At 39.6% G+C, this 19,730-nt stretch overlaps 1 long non-coding RNA gene across 1 annotated transcript in view; it reads right to left on the bottom strand.

The window, feature by feature from the left end:
- Positions 1 to 3,377: 3,377 nt before the first annotated feature.
- LOC115659679 overlaps positions 3,378 to 19,730 on the bottom strand; it is an 80,861-nt gene continuing 64,508 nt past the window's right edge. The window contains exon 4 of the long non-coding RNA XR_004002628.1: positions 3,378 to 3,444. This is a non-coding gene — a long non-coding RNA (uncharacterized LOC115659679). The remainder of the gene's footprint in view (positions 3,445 to 19,730) is intronic.

Genomic DNA, 19,730 nt, shown 5'->3' with positions numbered 1-19,730 from the left:
GTGAATGAACCGGTGATCGTGTGGCTGATCTGGTTAGGTCCTGTGATGGTGTCGCTGGTGTAGACATGTGGGCAGAGTTGGCATCGAGGTTTGTTGCATGGATTGGTTCCTGAGCTAGAGTTACTATGGTGCAGTGTGCAGTTACTGGTGAGAATATGTTTCAGGTTGGCAGATATGCTGAAAGAATATTTTGATCTTTTCTAAAAACAAAATAAAACCCCTACTCAGTTCAAAAGTAGAATGGTCTAGTGAATGGAGCATTGGTGAGGGAGCTGAGAAAAGTGCATTGTATTCCCAACTCTACCACCTAGGGCAAGTCGCTTTAGCTCTGTGCCTCTGTTTTCCCATCTATAAAATGAGGATAATACGTCTTTTTTCTCACCATTTGTTTGTCTTGCCTATTCAGACTGCAAGCTTTTTGAAGCAGACACTGGTCCCTATCTCAGTTAGAAAGTCTAGATGCCACCAGAATATAAATAGTAAGTCATAATAACTTAGAAACTAACACATTTATTACAATGTTGGGATTTTACGTTTACAGTAATCTTAATGCAGTAATCATGGGAATTTGAAGCACAGGTAGGTTTATATACAGATAATCAGTTTATGCATAGCTAACTCTGACTTCTAAATACATCTTTTTTATCATATCATTGAGCAGAGGGTGAGACTATTAAAACATCAACATTCTAAGTAGCTGAACCTGAAGGAAAACACAACGTCAGCAGCAAGGATATTCAGGGTGTGAAAAGCTTCCCTGAGTGCTGTAAAAGACCATAAAGGAGAACTGAAATAAAAAATAAACAGAGCGCGAGTAGTAGATGCAAACCTAATCCCAACACTCTTTCAACTCACAGTCATGAAAGATCCCAAAGCACTCTTCACCAAAGCAGGGGTACTTCTTCCAGCGGCCTGGCCAAACTCCAGCATGGATTACTATGCATTCTGCCTGGTTAAATATGTCCTGTGATCGCATTTGGACAAAGCATTCTTCATTTCCTGTCTTAAGCTTCTGTATTAGGCTATTATGCTGTATAAGGCTATTAAACAGTTGTCAACTGCCTCAGAGATTCATTTCAGTTCTGGATAAAGCATTCTGGTACCAACAAACATGATAAAGATGTTGCCTTGGTTAGTTCTCCAAATAAGTCAGGGACAACTACCTGAATCTGATGGGGGTCTTTTTGGTTTGTTTTTGTACCTTGGAAGGGGAAAAAAGGGCAACGGGGAAAGAGGGTTGCTTCACTGCCTCTGGTTCTCCTATGGCTCCCTTTGTCGCATTTGTCCCTTTCCCATCATTCCTTCCAACTTGCCTGCCCTAGTCCAACCCCAGTACTCCACATGACTCGTTCTCCTCATTGCTCTCTGCCTGCAGGAAGGCTTGTCTCAACTGCTTAGTGGCCCTTTGCTGGGGCCTGTGCCAAAAAAAAGTCAATAAGAGTCTTTCCTTTGGCTTAATAGGCTTTGGATAGGGCCTTTGGTTCCTGCCAGCTGCCTCTTTCAGCTCAGCTGGTGGATGGCTGTTTGCAGATGGGAAAGGCAATGGTAAGACTAGGGTGAGGGTCACTGAACATTCAGATAAGGAGCACTTCACTTAAAAAAATAATGGCCTCCCACACCTATTGCTGTGTATCCCTAAAACACTGACTGGGGCATAACATCTGTGGGATGAGATTTTAAACCTGTGACAATCTTGGCCAACTAGGGACTGTTGCCAGGTAGGGTGAAGTGATTCCTGTATTTATAAAGGGCCAAATTTTACTTTCCATACTCATGCCACTATTGATTTTGGTGAGACACTCTGGGAGAGTGAGGCAAGCAGGATTTGAGCCAAAGTTTGTAAAGCACTTTGTTTATATATCCTCTGGCTGAAGGTTCTCAATGAAGCCAGGAAACAGAGGGCTGCAACAAATTTGCATGAATGTTTACATTTATTGACATGAATTTTGTGGTAGTTTGCATTCACTACATGATATATTTAACAATAAGTTAAAATGTATTCATAAACGTAAATAGCATATATTTTGCCAGCTGTAAAGCTGAATGTTTGCTGGATTTTTCTTCACCTTTTCCATTTCTTGATTCTTTTTTCTATCTGTCCCACAGCTATTCTCTCTTTTATTAAATTTTCTCTCGTTTTCCTCAAGATTTTCTTTTTTGCCTTGTACATCATGCAAGAATATTAATGACCAGTGAGTTATTAGTTTTCAAATGATACTTCACAAGGCAGATTTTGTACAAAGATTATTACAACAGTGTGTCGGATGTGAATAGAAAGGTGATTAGTGGCACATCCCTCTTATTTGTCTCAGTATTATCACTCTAGGGTAGAGGTCTGAAGATGTGCCTCCACACCAATGATTTGTTCTATTATACAGCTTGCCTATTGACAATCCCCTCCATGACCCCAGCTCCTTCCCTATACTTCACAGTTATATACACTAGGAAATGAACTTCATTTCTCACCTATGGCTACTTGAGTGGAGAGCTGCTGCTGGGGGCCAAGCTGGGGACAGATGAGAAAAAGATAGCTCCAACTTCATATTTCAATTCAAATAGCTCACCAAATAGCATTCCTGCAAATGGGCAACTTGCCAGCACGTTAGCCAGCCGATCAGCAGCTTTCACATCTTTGAATGAGAATGTAAATGCATATTATAGTAATTCAATTTTAAAGTGGGGACTCTGAACCAATGTTGAAAATTTGTAATGTGCAGACAAGATCACAGATTGTAAGTCATTTCAAGCCCTTTTACCATGTATCAAATTCATTCTTCACCCCTCAAAACAAACTGGTTCGTGTTTCTTTATTCGTAAGTAAACAATAGAGTGTCTAGTTATTGCTTATGTACAAGTGATAATAACTACTGGTATATATGGAACTTCCCTAGGATGATCAGTAAACTAGAGAGAGAGCCCAATAGTTTCACTAAACCTTCCCAACCTCCATTCCCAAGAGTGACAGAGCAGGAAATCAAAACAGAACTGTCTAGGTTAGATATTTGGATATTTGGATCAGGCCTCTATGCATCCTAGAATAGCTGGAAATGAATGAAACTAGAGATGAGCCCCAGCATAAGTAGTATGGGTCTGATTCAGTGACCAATTAATTAAGTGGGAGTCTTCCTGTTGATTTCAGGGAGCTTTAGATCAGGCCCTAATTGTGTTTGTCTCTCTGTTTCACTTTCTAAGCAACAGATTTTTTTATTGATCTTGAAACAGTACTTTACATTTAACTCTCAATTTCTTGAATGCTATTGGTTTAAGCTGGATGTTTCATATTGCTCTGGGACAAAATAGCTTTCTTGTATTTATCAGATAATGGTAGAGTACCGTCCTGCTTAATGTGCAATGTTATTGGGAGATAAGTTTAATACCTGTGCGCTATGATTCTTTAGTATCCATTTACGTAAACCACCAAGATGATGATGTAAGCTTTCATTCCTGGTAAAAGAGACAAATAAATGAATCAGTTTTCATTACTCATTACACTGGTAATTCCTGAGTAATCATTCGCATAATGACTTTAAATGACCTGATGAGGGAGTGGTACCTCTCACCTCATGAGGTCAGTGTGTTTCAGTGGGATTCCCTGCTGACCCAGTGGCAGACCACTTTGCTGCTGTTAGGCCTAGGGTGATGGAAGGGGGGGTACTGGCCCCATGACATAGGCAAATATTGTTAATACTCATTTTACATGCCTAAATGCTCATACTATATTCATTCTATCAATGTATAATTTCCAGGGCTTGAGGGAGGCCACTAGGTTGAACTGTACCTGAGAGAACAGAGGCAAGGCCAAGTCAGGATTCCTGTTGGTATCAAATCCTCCCCTTTTCCCCAGCCTGGCTTTCTATATAAGACATCAACCCTGTAGCCTTGTCTTGCTTCTTCATCTCAGACAGATAAGTAGGACTGGGCAAGTAGGAGCAAGAGAAATTCCTGGCAGAAAGCCTAGAAGAGCTGGTTACGTTAGGTATAGATGGATGAGATGCAGAGGAAGGAGGCTAGCAAGGTGCCTGAGGGTCATTTTAGAAGAGATGGAGATTTTCAGATTGGCCCTTGTGTTGGAGATGCATGGGGGCTTCAGATACCCAGAATGAGTACAACAGTAAATCAGAATAATTTACTGATTATGAACATATTAATCCTCAAATTCCTAAGAGTTAGGGTTCCCATGCTTGAAAATTGTGCCTGTGGTCTGATTTGAAAGTGTATAGACATTTAGAAAATGATCATGATCGTCTCAGAAAATAATATTTTAGAGATGGACAAACTTTTACTTTAAAGATTTAGAATGATTTATCATTAGTTAAGAACATCAGAGGTCTCAATTATTAAGAATTTGAATCTGATTTCCAGGTACATTGTGGGTAAATCAGAAGTGACAGGTAATTTGTTTTGGAGCTATGAGTGGTTAGGAATGTTTTTGACTAGCTTTGGGGGGATTAATAGAGGAATGATTTAGGTATTAACTGTTTTCATGTTCATAATAAAGGTTGCATGGCTGACAAGTGCATTATAGTGTTTGCACGGCCCACTATAGACTCATTAGAAGTCAGTGTGTTTAATGCACAATAAAAAGACTTTCAAAAATCACAAAGGGCAGCACTCATACACATTCAAGTTAGATAGAAATACATTAAATATTTGTGTACTATGCCTTTTCCAGATAGGCAACTACTGTAGCTGGCACAGTGATTTTTTTTTTCTTAATGGCAAACAGGAGTTGAGATTCCATAGCAAATATGAGGCAAAATGGTCCACATAAGATGTACTCCATTAAGGTATAAAGCTTGAGAACACCTGACTGATAACTTAAAAGATTAGGACTTAAGTACCCTAGTGTAATGTACCCCTTATTCTGGAGGTTACTGATTAAATGAGTATCATCACATAGTTGAAATTGTCTTGAGCTGAGTGGTTTTCTGAGGGTAGTAGTAGTACTGGGGTAGATCCATGTGTAGACTTTAATGGAGTATTTTATTTGATTTAATTCTTACCTCTGAATTTCTAGGCTCTCTGATTTAGAAGGCCAATTCTCTAATGGTCTGAAGAGGCAAAATTCCATTCAGGTTCATGGAGTTCTGTCCATGTGCATCAGCAGAGAATTTGCCTGGGAGTGTTTTGCCTGGTGTTTTGTTTGATACTTCTATCTATAATGTTCTAAGGCAATTTTCAGTAAAGGTTAGTAAGTCTGGTAAGCTTAGTGCCAATTTAACTATTTTTGGTTTGGTTTTGCCTGGTAAGATATTATGTACCTTTCTTTCTGCATAGCAATTACTGTTTAAAGCAAAATCTGAGGTCAGTGAGGTTACACAAAAGCTATGTAAAACCCCTTAATAATTGTCTTCTGAACTAAAAGTTTACTTCTCGAGAGTGGCTGAGTTGTTCAGTTTTAATAGATGAATATCAATAATGTATTTACCTCTAGGTTATTAAACTATCTTCTGTGCTGCTCTTCATACACAAATTCATCAACTACAGAGATTTCTAAGAGCAGAGCAGATCAACTCTCTCTCCCACTGCTGAACTCAGTTGTCAGCTAAAGATAGACAAACACTAAGTTGTACTGGAAAATAATAAGACCATTTGACTTACATCCAGTGAGGATCAAAAGTCAATTGTTTTTAGCTGTTACAACTATGGCCAGTAAAAAAAAGAAATCAGGCATTTACAAATCATTTTTTTTTATTACAAACCAGAAGTAAATAGCCTTGCCAACCCAGAGGCAGTGTTTTGTTGAGGAACGACTGATTAAAGAGTTTTGTATAGCTTTCAGGTGGTAACTATATTTTGATTTTTTGCATATTAGTTATTTTGATTTTTACAAGGCATTACTTCATGGAACACTGGGTTAGCAACATAAGAGTGGGACATATTAAAGTTCAGTAAGAGTGAAATGTGGTAGTGTTCAGTATGTAATGACAGAACAAAAATGTAAACCCAAAGGAGAGGTAGAAATTAAGATGGGCCACAGGAATATTACTAGGAGCAATGAGATAAAACAGAACAAAGGAACATCAGGAACATTTTCCTAACACTGAGATCTGTTAAATTGCAGAAAAGTCTCCACAGAGAAGCGACTGCAGTTTGACTTAAATTGAATTGGCCAAAGCTCTTGAGAAAATACTGTAGTGTAGAATTGAAAATTCAAGATTTTTTTTTTAAAATAACTCTAATATCTGGGGGGGGGGAGGAAAAGAATAACCGCACAATAATCTCAGTTTTCAAACTGCATGTCTGCAGCAATAGGAACACATCAGGTTACCTGCAAGATTTTGCACTTATGCACACAAATTGGGTGGCTGTGCTCCCCATATGCATATGTAAAATACACAATTTCCACACACAGATGTAGGTTTTGCAAGTAACCCAATGAATGCTTTAGTTTTCTAAATGTGGATTTGAATTGTCAAGAGTGTAGTCTGCTTCATCTCAATAATTACCTGTTTCGTACGTCATAAAGCCTGACTACAATCAAAAATACAATGGGAATATGAGACTGGGCAGAATTTGTCCTGACATAGCTTGGAAATTCTGTTTAGAATTTACTTGAAATGAATGACTAACTACTATATTAGATATGTTACAGTATTGCCTATATTCACAAGACTTCCCTTGAGGTGTGCCCACAGCTCCCATTAAGTTAATACGGACTTTGCATTATCCAGCATTCTTTCTGTTCTAATTTCTATGGTAGTATTTTCATAAAAAAATAAATACCAAACAAGTGAAGCGGGAGCTGCAGTAAAATTTTACAATGAAATCTTTCTAAATGGAATTTTTATTGTACAAGAGGTGGATTTTACTGAAGAAGTAATTAAAAAGGCCATAAACTACATGCTAGGTCCAAATGTTCCCTGTAAGAAAAATGAGTTGCGTTCCTGTCCCAGTTAAGGTTCAAGAACATTATAGTTAATGAAAAAGTAATTTCAAGTAAAATTGCTAAAAATGTCAGGAAAAAAGCTAGCATGACATTAGTATCCTCAAGAGAAGAGAGCCCTCCAACATGAGTTGTTTTACTTTGGCTGAGTTACATTGACCCTAAGGGACAGTTTTCTTCTTATTGCACCTAATGAGCTGGTTAGAAAATCAGTTCCCTCACTTTCACATAAATTATCTCTTGTGGAAATAGAAATCTGAAGGGGAAATTATATAAACCAGCTCCTATTTTAAACTATCTGTTGTACATCTACTGAGATACCAGAAAAATAGCATTTTCATTTTGGAAAGGTTTACATTATATGAGAGGCCTGCTAATTTTACACTATACAGGTAACTAATGAATAATGCCTGGATGTGCACTAAGGATGGGGTGGAAGAAATGACATATAAATGCCCTGATATGCCTAGATAGGAGAGATGGTTCATATGGTCCTGATACTACAGTATCTGAGTATTGCAGACATTCATGAATTTTACCTCAACATCCCTGTGAAGTTACGGGGTTTATTTTTATCTCTACCTTGCAAAAAAGTGATACAAAGACAAACAACCATATCCTCAGCTGGTGCAAATTTGCTTTGCTGTATTGAGGCCAATGGCTCTACTTTTATTTGCATCAGCTGAGGCTCTGGCCCAGCAGGATTAAGGGCCAGATCCACACTAAAGACTCCCATTGATTTCAATGGGCTTTGAAGTAACCCTTATTGACTTTCCTGTAAGACTTTGGGTTACTTTTATCAGAGCCAGGAACGAAGCCCAGATCGTTTTGATCTTGCATTAGTATCTTAAACCCAAGACACCCTAGCACCCTCCTTTGCATGGCCCACAAAGGTCAGGCACAATTACAGTCTTTGCTATCAAAGGATGTGCAGCAACCCAAAGGATGTGGGGCAAAGGCCTAGTTCCCCCTGGTCACCATGACCTGGAGTAAAACTACAGCATAGGCGAGGAGCAGACTACACCCCAAAAGAGGTACAGAAGTGGATACTCTCCTACTGCCTTCCAGGTGAATTCAGACAGCAATTGTTTCTCCTGAGGCCAAAAGTTCATGGGGCAGAGCAGTTTCTTGCCACTTTTGCTACAGGCTGTGCCCAATAGACATGACCAACCCTTAGTGTGTTACATCAATTTAATTCACTGCTTTTGGGTGGGATCTCCATTTGGATCTGGGTCAATGTTACGCTGAGCTCTTCTTTCCTTGAAATAAACAGCACTACCTTTAGAACATTATTCTAATGTAACTGGAAGCATCCCTTCCAGGTCCAAGTTAATAGCTTTTTATGAAAAGTATTTAACACAGTAAGCACAGAGACATGAGGAAATCTGGAGCAGCCTGATAACTGGCTACATTTATAAGACAGAAAGCCTGTTGTGACTTAGCAAAATTTGATTGGCACATGAAGTCTAATCAGCACTATTTGTCTAATACTCTATGTTAAATTACTGTGAAGCTGTAGTGTAGTGAGATGCAACATCCACTAAAATATCAAAATTTATGATAAGAGCCTTTATGGCAAAGGTCACTTTAATTCATGATAGGACACTTGCCTATCACTTCTTTAATTTTGATGGTTTTGAGTTGATTCACACATTCAAATTACTTTTTATGTCTGCCCTGTTAATTGCTCTGATTCTTCAAGAAAATGGTGTGAGAATGAAAAAAATAATAAAAATAAAATCAAATCCACTAAAGAGCACAGTGCACATTTTGAAAGTGGGAGAGAGTTTCACGCATATTACTAAACTCAATACTAATTCAATAAAAATGAACTAGATTATGATCTGAAATTGCACTACTGTACCTGGGATTAAAATTATAGTAATTAATCATCATGCTTTATGGTATAAATTATGAAGAAACGCTTCCAAACATGAAATCGATGTACTGTTGAGTCTGCAGACAGCTTGAATGTAACAGCCCGGTTGGACAAGTACTGCCCACCAACTCCACTTCCTACAGGGAAACAGAGGCCCATGAACACTACACAGGAAACCTCTGCACTCCTAGCTGATAGATCTGCCATTGTATATTTGCACAGATCTGAATCCCCTGTGCAGAGAATATATAGTGATCCCCACTGCTACCAATGTCATTAAACTGTAATGGGCTTTGTGAGAAAAGCACACAAATGCTCTAAACCAGGCCACTTGACTAAGTTCTGTCTCTTCCTCAGAATTTACAAGCTCCTTTGTGTAAAGCGCTCATCTGTATACTGAGAAACTTTGCTCAGTAGAGGGTCAGCATTTAATCCCCAAAGAGGTGTGAACGAACTCTTCCCATTCTCAATTGAGGTTAACTCTGAAACACAACAATGTGAACTAAACATCAAAATAGTTAATTATTTCACTGCTGATCATTTTAGCAGAATCATTCCACTCCAGACATTGTGGGAAGTGTTTAAATATACAGTGCCTCAATGATCTAACCCTGTTCAAATAATTTGTTATATCCCCTCCACAATTTTTTTCCGCTGATCTCAAAAATTGACTTGTAGTGATTTTACTCAAACATTACATGGACACTCAGAAACATAGATTCACCATTAGGTAGAAATCAAACTTGGAAAATCTCACTCCCAAAGACAACTTGTTTTGGAAAATGCAGGGGCAGCTCCAGGCACCACCACGCCAAATGCATGCCTGGGGCAGCAAGCCACAGGAGGCGCTCTGCTGGTCGCCGTGAGGGCGGCAGGCAGGTTGCCTTCGGCGGCATGCCTGTGGAGGGTCCGCTGGTCCTGCGGCTTCAGCGGACCTCCAGCAGGTGTGCCGCCGAAACTGTGGGACCGGGGACCTCCCGCAGGCAAGACGCCGAAGGCAGCCTGCCTGCCGTGCTTGGGATGGCAAAATACCTAGAGCCATCCCTGAGAAAATGAAACAAGACATTATACAATAAGTTGGGTTTTTTAGCTTTTACTTTAGTGGCCACCAGGAACACACTACATTTAGTGTTTTGAAATATGCCGTTTTTTACCAATAAGATACCAATGTATCTTATCAAATTTATTACTGCAGTTACTGAATCTAGTAAATTTTAATACATTCTTCCATTGTGCTAAATGGTTTTACATAAGAGGTCTATTATAATGAGAAACTCAGCTATTATTTTTTACATTAAATTGTCATAGAACGCGTAGCTGGAAATTATTCTTTACTCTACATATAAAATATAGGGAGTGCAATAATGGATGTGCAGGGACAGTCATCAGCTTCCTTATGAACAACAATTAAAAAAACCCTTAACTAAAGAGTTCTAATTTTCTTGTTTGTTTCTGCAGAACTACTTTATTTTAATATCATATTGAAGAGGTCTGGATGAATATTCAGGGAATTGGTTAAAAGCATTGGAACCTTATATGTCTTGGTGGTGGTTCAAATCCAGTTCAGTAGTCACTGAAAAAAACATTACTATTGCATGGCTGTTCTGTGGGCTACATGAAATAAGCTGGTGGTTTCAGTCTAATTCTGAGCAGACAGGTGTTTATATTAACATAGCTACCACTACAGTGGCAGTGTTTGGTGCTCTTTTTAGTAAGAGAAGATATATGGAGATTGAATTCCTGTCTTACTTCTTAAGCTGGCTATGCAAATTGGTGCAGAAATGTGGGGGAACTTGTGTAGCTGCGTCATTGTTCTTGTCCTACAGCTAAATAGAGGGGGAAAAGCAGAAGCCAATCACTCTGTCACCATTCGTCAGCACATAGATATATGAAATATGTACTAATTAAGCTCCACGATATGGAGCTATTCAGCCTGTGGAGCCTTCAAGTTTGGTTATCTGCAGGAGTGAACTTGCAAGTTATTTGAATTGCAGATGTTAAATCAGTGGCGCTTACAAATTCTAACCGCTCCAATCAAAGGCTTAAGATGTCCTCAATTAGATGCTACTGTTGGTATAATCTATTAGAATTCTGTACTACCTTATATCCTGTTTTTCATTTAGTAAGTTAGTATACATCTAAAGCTATATATTTCATTGCTGGATGCCAGGTGAGAAGCCTCATACAGATATGCCAAATCAAGAAAAATTGACCTCAGAGAATAAATGCAGTCATTAAACATCATAATAGATTCTTCTGCAGAGCTATTATATCCTTGTTTCCAACCAAGAGTGCCCTTCTTAAGGAGATAAAGAATTTACAGCTATAAGATACAAGATATTTATGGAAAATTGAAGACTTGAGAGGCTATATTGATTAAAGTGTTGGAGAAAGAGCAGACAGCATGTATATTCAATAGCCAATGAATCCACTGGCACAACAGATGTTGTTGAGTTGAACAGCATTTGAAAAGCACTGCATTAACAGGCTTGTTACTGTTGTAATGAGGTCTTGTACTGTTTTAAGCAGAGTTATTCAGTAATATTCCCCAGAGCAGCATAAGCGGGCAGAACTCCACTGATTTAAACTAGTGGTGAGTGTTACGCTGTACCTCAAAGCAACACCCTGAAACCCCCATATTCACCACTGCCATATAATGATATGTTTCATACAAGGTATGCCTTAAAAGGTATCATTTTAAAAGTTTTGCCCTGTTGAACATTAATATCCTGTTGGATTGTATGTGTTATCATTGTATGGGAAGTTATGAAATCCATCCACTTTCTTTTGTAGAAGTGGCAGACTAGGTAATAAACTTACACTGGTCAGGCTTCTGACCAGGGCACAACTGTGCAGCCCTGGGGTCCTAGGCTGGGGTGCTGGGGGAATTGGCTAGAGTCTCTCCATTGTTGGCTGATGAGTGGCTAGGAGAAGCATTCGTGCAACTCAGCTGGGTATGTCCCTGCCTGTGGATGTCTGTGTAAGAGCAATACCTACCAGAGGTTTGCAGCTTATCACAACATCACAGAGTGAGAAGGAGCACAGGTTGGTAAGACAGAGGGCTCAGGGGTACCCCAATTCTAGGCTGCATCCCAGGAAATCCATGACAGTGAGATTGGGGCATGTCTTATTTGGCACCAGGAAGTAATCACATATGAGGATACATGCTTCATCTCATAGCTTGCAAGGAGATGAACCTCTGTTCAGGGGAAGTGATCAGTGTCACCATGAATAAAGATTCTGACCTCATAACACTGGAAATCTGGAGTTGGTCCTGATTTGCGTGCTGTAACTGGTTTTAGAATCTGGTTTTACAGCTGGGGAATGAGTCTGGCCCATCCGCTGCAGAATGAAAGTTTGCAAGAATTTTTTTCATTGATTAGGATATGTAGGTGAATGAATGGCATACACAGGGATGGATTTAAGCAGTAGACCTCAACTTATTATTTTAACAAAAGGAAGGGGTGTTGTATGCTCATCACCCTCACTCCCCCCACACTCACATGCCAGGAATTTAACTGGGTCCATCATGTAACCAAAAAACTCTGACAACTTCACAATTTACATTTTTCATAGCCCTCCAACAAACTAACCTCATGTGCATGTCTGACCAAACCAGTCTTGTTTGCGGCCTCAATTCCACACCCCAATGAATCCTAATTCTCAAGTATATTCCAGTGCAAGTCCCAAGATAATTTTCACCAGGACAACTGCTTGGTGTCGATGGACCATCAGTGAGTGCAGAAGCAGCACCAGCTGATCCTACAACACACCCCCTTCCACCACACCATCAAAGGCAGATGGCTTCAGCCCTGAAACTCAGTTGTGATCCACCTGGCTGCCCGTTTTTGGGCCTAGGCATAACAGAAAGTGTCCACAGATACAGACACTGCCCTTCCTAGGTCTTCTGCAGTCACAACTTACATGGTTAGTTCGACCTCTGGCATGCCCAGCAATCCATCTGTAGGGCTGCTAGCCCTGTGTATGAACAGAGTCCAGATGCTAGTTCTGGTTGGCTAAAAAGGGCTTTGATGGAACAAATATTATTCATCTGTACATGACTTGGGCTCCCCCTCACTTTCCTGCTAGATCAGTTTTTGAATATCTCAATTTCAGTGGCATTGCTCTTTGCATACACTACTGTTCCCTGCTGCTTGTGGCACAAGCTCATGAGCCCTAAAAGCACACCACACACACACACACCCATGACAAAGTGGTGGTGGGGACAGGGAAGGGACCATGAGAGCCAATCAACTTACCCATTTCCCCCACCTCACACCCATCCAGGCCAACAGGAAGTAGAGGACCTCAGGAGAAAGAGGAGCCCAGCTCTTCCTTAACAAGCATACACTGTCCACCTCCCACTTCCCTGACAGGCACCATGTCTCATCATTACTGGTCCAATCAATAACTCCTTCCTTCAAGGAAAAGATTTAATATACCTCTACCACACAAAGAGAGTCACAGAACCCCTTTCTCTTTCTAAGTGCCTATCAAATAAATGAATTTATGATTAGATCCATTTATACTTCAGTCTATTTCTTTACAGCTACTCCACATTTAATATGGATTTTTAAAAAAAATTAAGCACACATAACACGTACAGCTTACTTCTAACAAATAATAAACCATCTAAGTTGCCTCATATAGCTGAACTTGGTGCTCAAATGTCTGATGATCACAATTCTGAAAGGGTGCATTTATCAGAGCTGCTTGAATGCTTTATTGTAGAGTAGACATACAAAGAAAATGAAATATTAGCCATTCAGAAGCTGGAATTGATTATCTTGAAGCATGATTATGCTTTTAAAAAGAGAGAATTTGGAAAACATACCTTGACTTCTGTTTTTTAATTGCAGAGGGGCATGTAACTAATAATGAGAGAAGTTGCTTTAAAAGTTAACACATTTTCATTCTAGTACTGCTAATAAAATAGTATTATTCACAGAATCAGATGTCCCTTTCCAGCACAGTACATCTATGGTATTAATTATTGAAGATTGTAGGTACTGGTTACACAACAGGTCTAATAGTTCAGGAGAAAATGCATACACGCGCACACACACTTCACGTTACCTAAGAAACAGGGACAAGAAGAAAGTCCACTTTCTGGAAGTTCCTTGCTAGTTCACCTCACTCCAACTCTCACCATAGACCAATCCTTGCCCCCAACTCGAGTGGGGAGGTGAGCACACAATACATAGGGATTCCCATATTCTCTACAGTAGCACCTGAGTGTAGCTCTACACTGGAGAAAGGGATAGCTCCTGCTAGAGTGGTATAATCCCACAAGATCAATGACTTCAAGTCATCAAAAGCAGTTTAGGAAGACTTGTGCCACAGTTACTTGGGAAACAGGAGATAGGATTCGTTCCTCCTTCACTCAGTCATTTTTGCAGGGTATGCATGTGTCTGTGGGGGTGGGAGGCGGAGAAGGCTCCCATTCTAGTCTCTAAAACAGGGCCACTGAGAAATGACAACTTCAGGCTTCACAGTCTTGCAAAATTCTCCCTGGCTGATTGAAGTTTGGTCAGCTGTAGAATTAGTTCCACATCCGCTAACACTGAAGCATTAGGAAATACACAGGGCTCATCTCCTTGTGACATTTTGCTGTGTTTATATACGGCAATCAAGCTATTTTTAAAAGTCCTTTAAATCCACTCCCTCAAAGCAGTTGTAGTCAGCAATACTACTACACACAAGTACTTTGCTAGATTGGGGACATTGTGGGGAAGAGAGCTGACCTAGTTTCCAACACTATTATCATTATCTTTCTGCAACATACATCACGTTTCACTGAGTGGACAGGAGGGAGATGTTTCTGTGTATGTTCAGTTTAGGGATCTCCTGTACCCAAAGATAGGAAAGAAATCAAGGTTTCTACGATATACCAAAATAAAACTCAGATATTGTAGCTGACTACATGAAAGAATTCTTTATTTTTATTTCAAAGGTAGGTACATTTATTTTCATTGCCACTGGGTATCTAAAAGGACATCTGGTGTATCCAAATGCCAATGCAATCTGCCAGGGCTCTTAGCAGAGACACACGAGTTGTCTCCTCCTGGGACGGCATGTGCTAAAGGGAAGCAAACATTTTCTAACTCATATTCTTTCCTATTCTGAATAGAACACCAGTTTAGTACATCTAATAAGAGTTCACTTAACTAGCCCATCGCAATTCTTCTGTGCCATTTAATACCTACTTTGTGCAGTTGAATAGGATGGTAAAAGCTTAGTAAAAGAAGATTGCAAAGAGGTTAATTTACTATGTGCACAGCTCTGAACATTTTTAATAAATAACTACCAGATCAGGAAAATACAAGAATTAAAGTGAATATATACTTTTTAGGCCATGCTGATTGAATTTATTTTTCAATTTCCCCCAGGAGTAGAATAGTTTTGTGTCCTCTTGCCTTCAGCTAGAAGCTAAACAGAATTTGAAAAAAGTCTTTGTACAAGACCATTTTCCCTAGCACATCTCCCTTGGTTTAAAATGGTTTTAAAAAGCTTTAAAAAGCATATGAATCCTTGTTAAAGAGCAAAGAGTCTAGGGAAAAACAGCTGAATGACAGGCCAGACCCAAGTTACTAGGCATCAATTTTAGCACTACATCCTTGCGTCTGGTTTGTGGACATGCCAGTGTCATAATCTGCAGATAACTATCTGTCTGAAAGTCCTACCCAAACCTGTACCCCAAACAGGTCAAAGGCACAAAATATACTTCAGAACCTTATAACACTGACCAGAAATGATCATGTTCTACAACCAGCATCAATGGGGCAAGGCACTCTCCCTCCTCACGTTCTACCAGTGAAATCCCCATGTGGAGAAAAATAAACTACTAAAATGAATGCACTTCTCAGAATCCTTTCCATTATGAATTCCTTCCCTATCTATATTCCTCACTTTTATTTTACCCCAAAAATCTAAAACCAGAATCTCCTTACCCAGATTACTGCTCCTTGTCAAAACAGGTGGTTTTAGATTTACTAATTTTAAACTTTGCCATCAGGGAATAATTCTTAGCCAAGCAATGCAGTGGTTCATTCCCTCATGCTGTAGAGTCCTGGCTTGGCTCCAGCTGGAAGCAGAATTGGTTGCTCCTTTACCCTTTTTTCAATTGACTGTACTTGGATTACTACTAATTCCCTAAAGAACAATCACCAACTACTGTGGCAGCCAGAAATACTTAGTGTATGATGTCTACTAAATTCAAAAATATCCCCTTCTATATGCCAAGACCTCTACCTGGGGTACCTCAAAACTCTGTATAGCAGACAAGCCCATCATTTAGCCAGACTGGATTAAGGAAGGGATTTTGACCATGAGTCAATTAATTGAAATGATACCTTCCTCCCTTTTATGATATTTGAAGAACATGCCATCTCCCAGCTGTTTAGTCCTGACCCAGCTGAGTTGCTTTATTTTCTCCAAATATTACACCCGATGCCAAGACCAATGGCAACACTATAGGCATACTTGGCCAGAAAATTTGAATTAAACAGAGTGCCTAAAAAAGGAATGAGAGGAGGAACTAGACCAATTGTTCTGTGTTAACCAATGGAAACAAATTTTAGCTAGCACTCTGAACTGTTCCTTGGACCTCTTATTAAGATTAATCCAGCAGAAAAATCATATGGCCACCTCTCTGACTGCTCAAAACAGGTGCCACTAAGTTAGACTAATGTTGGTCCAACATTAACCAATATGCTCTGGGAATGCTCCTACACACATATATTTTGGGTAGAACTAAACTGCAGAGTTAATATTTTTCTTATAAAACTGTTACAAACTAAACATCTATTTTCAAACCCAACTGATGTTAATTGGACTCTGAATAAAGCTAAAAAAAGCTTTGGCTAAGCAGAGCACTAATAATTACTAGAAGACTAGTACTACAAAAATGGAAATCCAAAAATGACCAACAATTCAAGACTTGAGCATAGACATCATAAACTTGACCATCCTAGGAAGAACTCTATATTGTAAAAGAAAAAATGTCAGATATCGGATACTTTCCTGAAAGCATCTGAATTATCCTATTACTTCCCCTCCTTTCTATCCACTTCCTTTCCTTTCCATCTCTATCCCTCTCCTCTGAACTTAGCTTTATCTTACTTAATATTTTTCTTTAACTAGTTGGATTTATTATAAACAAATTTTGTTTTTAAATTGTGTAATACAAGTAAGTCAATATATAGAATAAAATGTTTCAAGTATAGCTAAAGTTTGGTAGCAAATGGTGTATTACAAGGATTTTATGTATAGTTAATTTTGTTTTAAATTAACACAAGTTAATAGAAAAAAAAATCCCAGGCATTCTACTTCTGGGACATTTCTACATGATTCCTTAAACTTTGCTTTAAATATACATAATGAATGTTATCTTGTAAACCTTATTCACCAAATGTGCGCATTGACTTTCATGGGATCATTTGGCAAGAAATGTCTACAGGAGCTGGTCTCTAGTTAAAGAGGTCCTATTTACCTTACTGTCAGTATTTCCTACTGTATACTTTTTCAAAGAGCTGAATAATTTTATGCCAAATATACCGATTGTGATTTATCAAATGTCATGCTTCAGGGTTTAAACTGGTGTTTTGAAGGAATCAGGAAGGATTTTCCCACCATGTACAGCATTACATAACTTATTAGATGAATTTGGTTATGCTATTTTAATTTCTTTAGCTTTCTCTGAAGCATCTAGTTTGGACCACAGCAAGACTGATGAACCAACTATCCGAATCATGATTGCAAATCTAGCAACATTAGATGCACTGAAAAAGACACACATGAAATCCATATAACTAATGGTGCAACACTTTATATGATCACTAATGAAAAATAAGAAGCTGAAACAATGCCTGTCTGCACACATTACTTTCCTCCATCCCATATTCAACTGCCGAATATGCCTTTTATAGCCTTATAGACTCATAGACTCATAGGTCAGAAGGGACCAACATGATCATCTAGTCTGACCTCCTGCACAAGGCAGGCCACAGAACCCTACCCATCCACTTTTATACAACCCCTAATCCAGGACTGAGTTATTGAAATCCTCAAAACTGGTTTGAAGATCTCAAACTGCAGAGAATCCACCAGCAAGCGACCCATGCCCCACGCTGCAGAGGAAGGCGAAAAACCTCCAGGGCCCCTGCCAATCCACCCTGGAGGAAAATTCCTTCCCGACCCCAAATATGGCGATCAGCTAAACCCTGAGCATGTGGGCAAGACTCACCAGCCAGCACCCCAGAAGGAATTCTCTGCAGTAACTCAGTTCCCATCCCATCCAACATCTCCCCGCAGACAATTGAGCAGATTTATCTGGTGATAATCCAAGATCAATTGCCCAAATTAAACTATCCTATCGTAACATCCCCTCCATATATTTATCAAGCTTAGTCTTGAAGCCAGATAAGTCTTTTGCCCCCACTACTTCCCTCGGAAGGCTGTTCCAAAACTTCACTCCCCTAATGGTTAGAAACCTTCGTCTAATTTCAAGTCTAAACTTCCTAATATCCAGTTTGTACCCATTCGTCCTCGTGCCTACATTAGAACTAAACTTAAATAATTCCTCTCCCTCCCTAACGTTAACGCCCCTGATATATTTATATAGAACAAGCATATCCCCCCGCAGCCTTCTTTTGGCCAGGCTAAACAAGCCAAGCTCTTTGAGTCTCCTTTCATAAGGCAGGTTTTCCATTCCTCGGATCATCCTAGTAGCCCGTCTCTGGACCTGTTCCAGTTTGAATTCATCCTTCTTGAACATGGGACACCAGAACTGCACACAATATACCAGATGGGGTCTCACCAGCGCCTTATATAATGGTACTAACACCTCCTTATCCCTGCTGGAAATACCTCGCCTAATGCATCCTAAAATAGCATTTGCTTTTTTAACAGCTGTATCACATTGGCGGCTCATAGTCATCCTGCTATCGACCAATACCCCAAGGTCCTTCTCCTCCTCTGTCGCTTCCAACTGATGCGTCCCCAACGTATATCTAAAATTCTTATTATTAATTCCTAAGTGCATGACTTTGCACTTTTCACTATTGTATTTCATCCTATTACTCTTACTCCAGTTTACAAGGTGGTCCAGATCTTCCTGAATAGTATCAGTGTCCTTCTCCGTGTTAGCAATACCCCCCAACTTTGTGTCATCCGCAAACTTTATTAGCACATTCCCGCTCTTTGTGCCAAGGTCAGTAATAAGAAGGTTAAATAAGATCGGTCCCAAAACCGATCCTTGAGGGACTCCACTAGTAACCTCCTTCCAGCCTGACAGTTCACCCTTCAATACGACCCGCTGGAGTCTCCCCTTTAACCAGTTCCTTATCCACCTTACAACTTTCATATTCATCCCCATCTTTTCCAATTTAACTAACAGTTCCCCATGCGGAACCGTGTCAAACGCCTTACTGAAATCGAGGTAAATTATATCTACCGCATTTCCTTTATCTAAGTAATCCGTCACCTTCTCAAAGAAGGAGATCAGATTGGTTTGGCACGATCTACCTTTAGTAAATCCATGTTGCAATTCGTCCCAATTACCATTGACCTCTATGTCCTTGACTAATTTCTCCCTTAAAATTTTTTCCAAAGACCTTACATACTACAGACGTCAAGCTAACAGGCCTATAATTACCCGGATCACTTTTATTCCCTTTCTTAAAAATAGGGACTACGTTAGCAATCCTTCAGTCGTACGGCACAACCCCCGAGTTTATCGACTGCTTAAAAATTATCGCTAACGGGTTCGCAATTTCACGTGCCAGTTCCTTTAATATCCTCGGATGGATATTGTCCGGGCCCTCCGATTTTGTCCCATCAAGCTGTTGAAGTTTGGCCTCTACCTCAGTTGCGGTAATATCCACCTCCATATCCACATTCCCACTTATCATCCCTCCATCATCGCTAAACTCCTCACTAGTCTTATTAAAAACTGAGGCAAAGTAC

The sequence above is a fragment of the Gopherus evgoodei genome, chromosome 11, assembly GCF_007399415.2.
Source record: "Gopherus evgoodei ecotype Sinaloan lineage chromosome 11, rGopEvg1_v1.p, whole genome shotgun sequence".
In the NCBI taxonomy this organism is placed as follows: Eukaryota; Metazoa; Chordata; order Testudines; family Testudinidae; genus Gopherus; species Gopherus evgoodei.
Note: the sequence above shows the minus strand (reverse complement) of the source record. Positions and strands in the feature narration are given on the sequence as shown.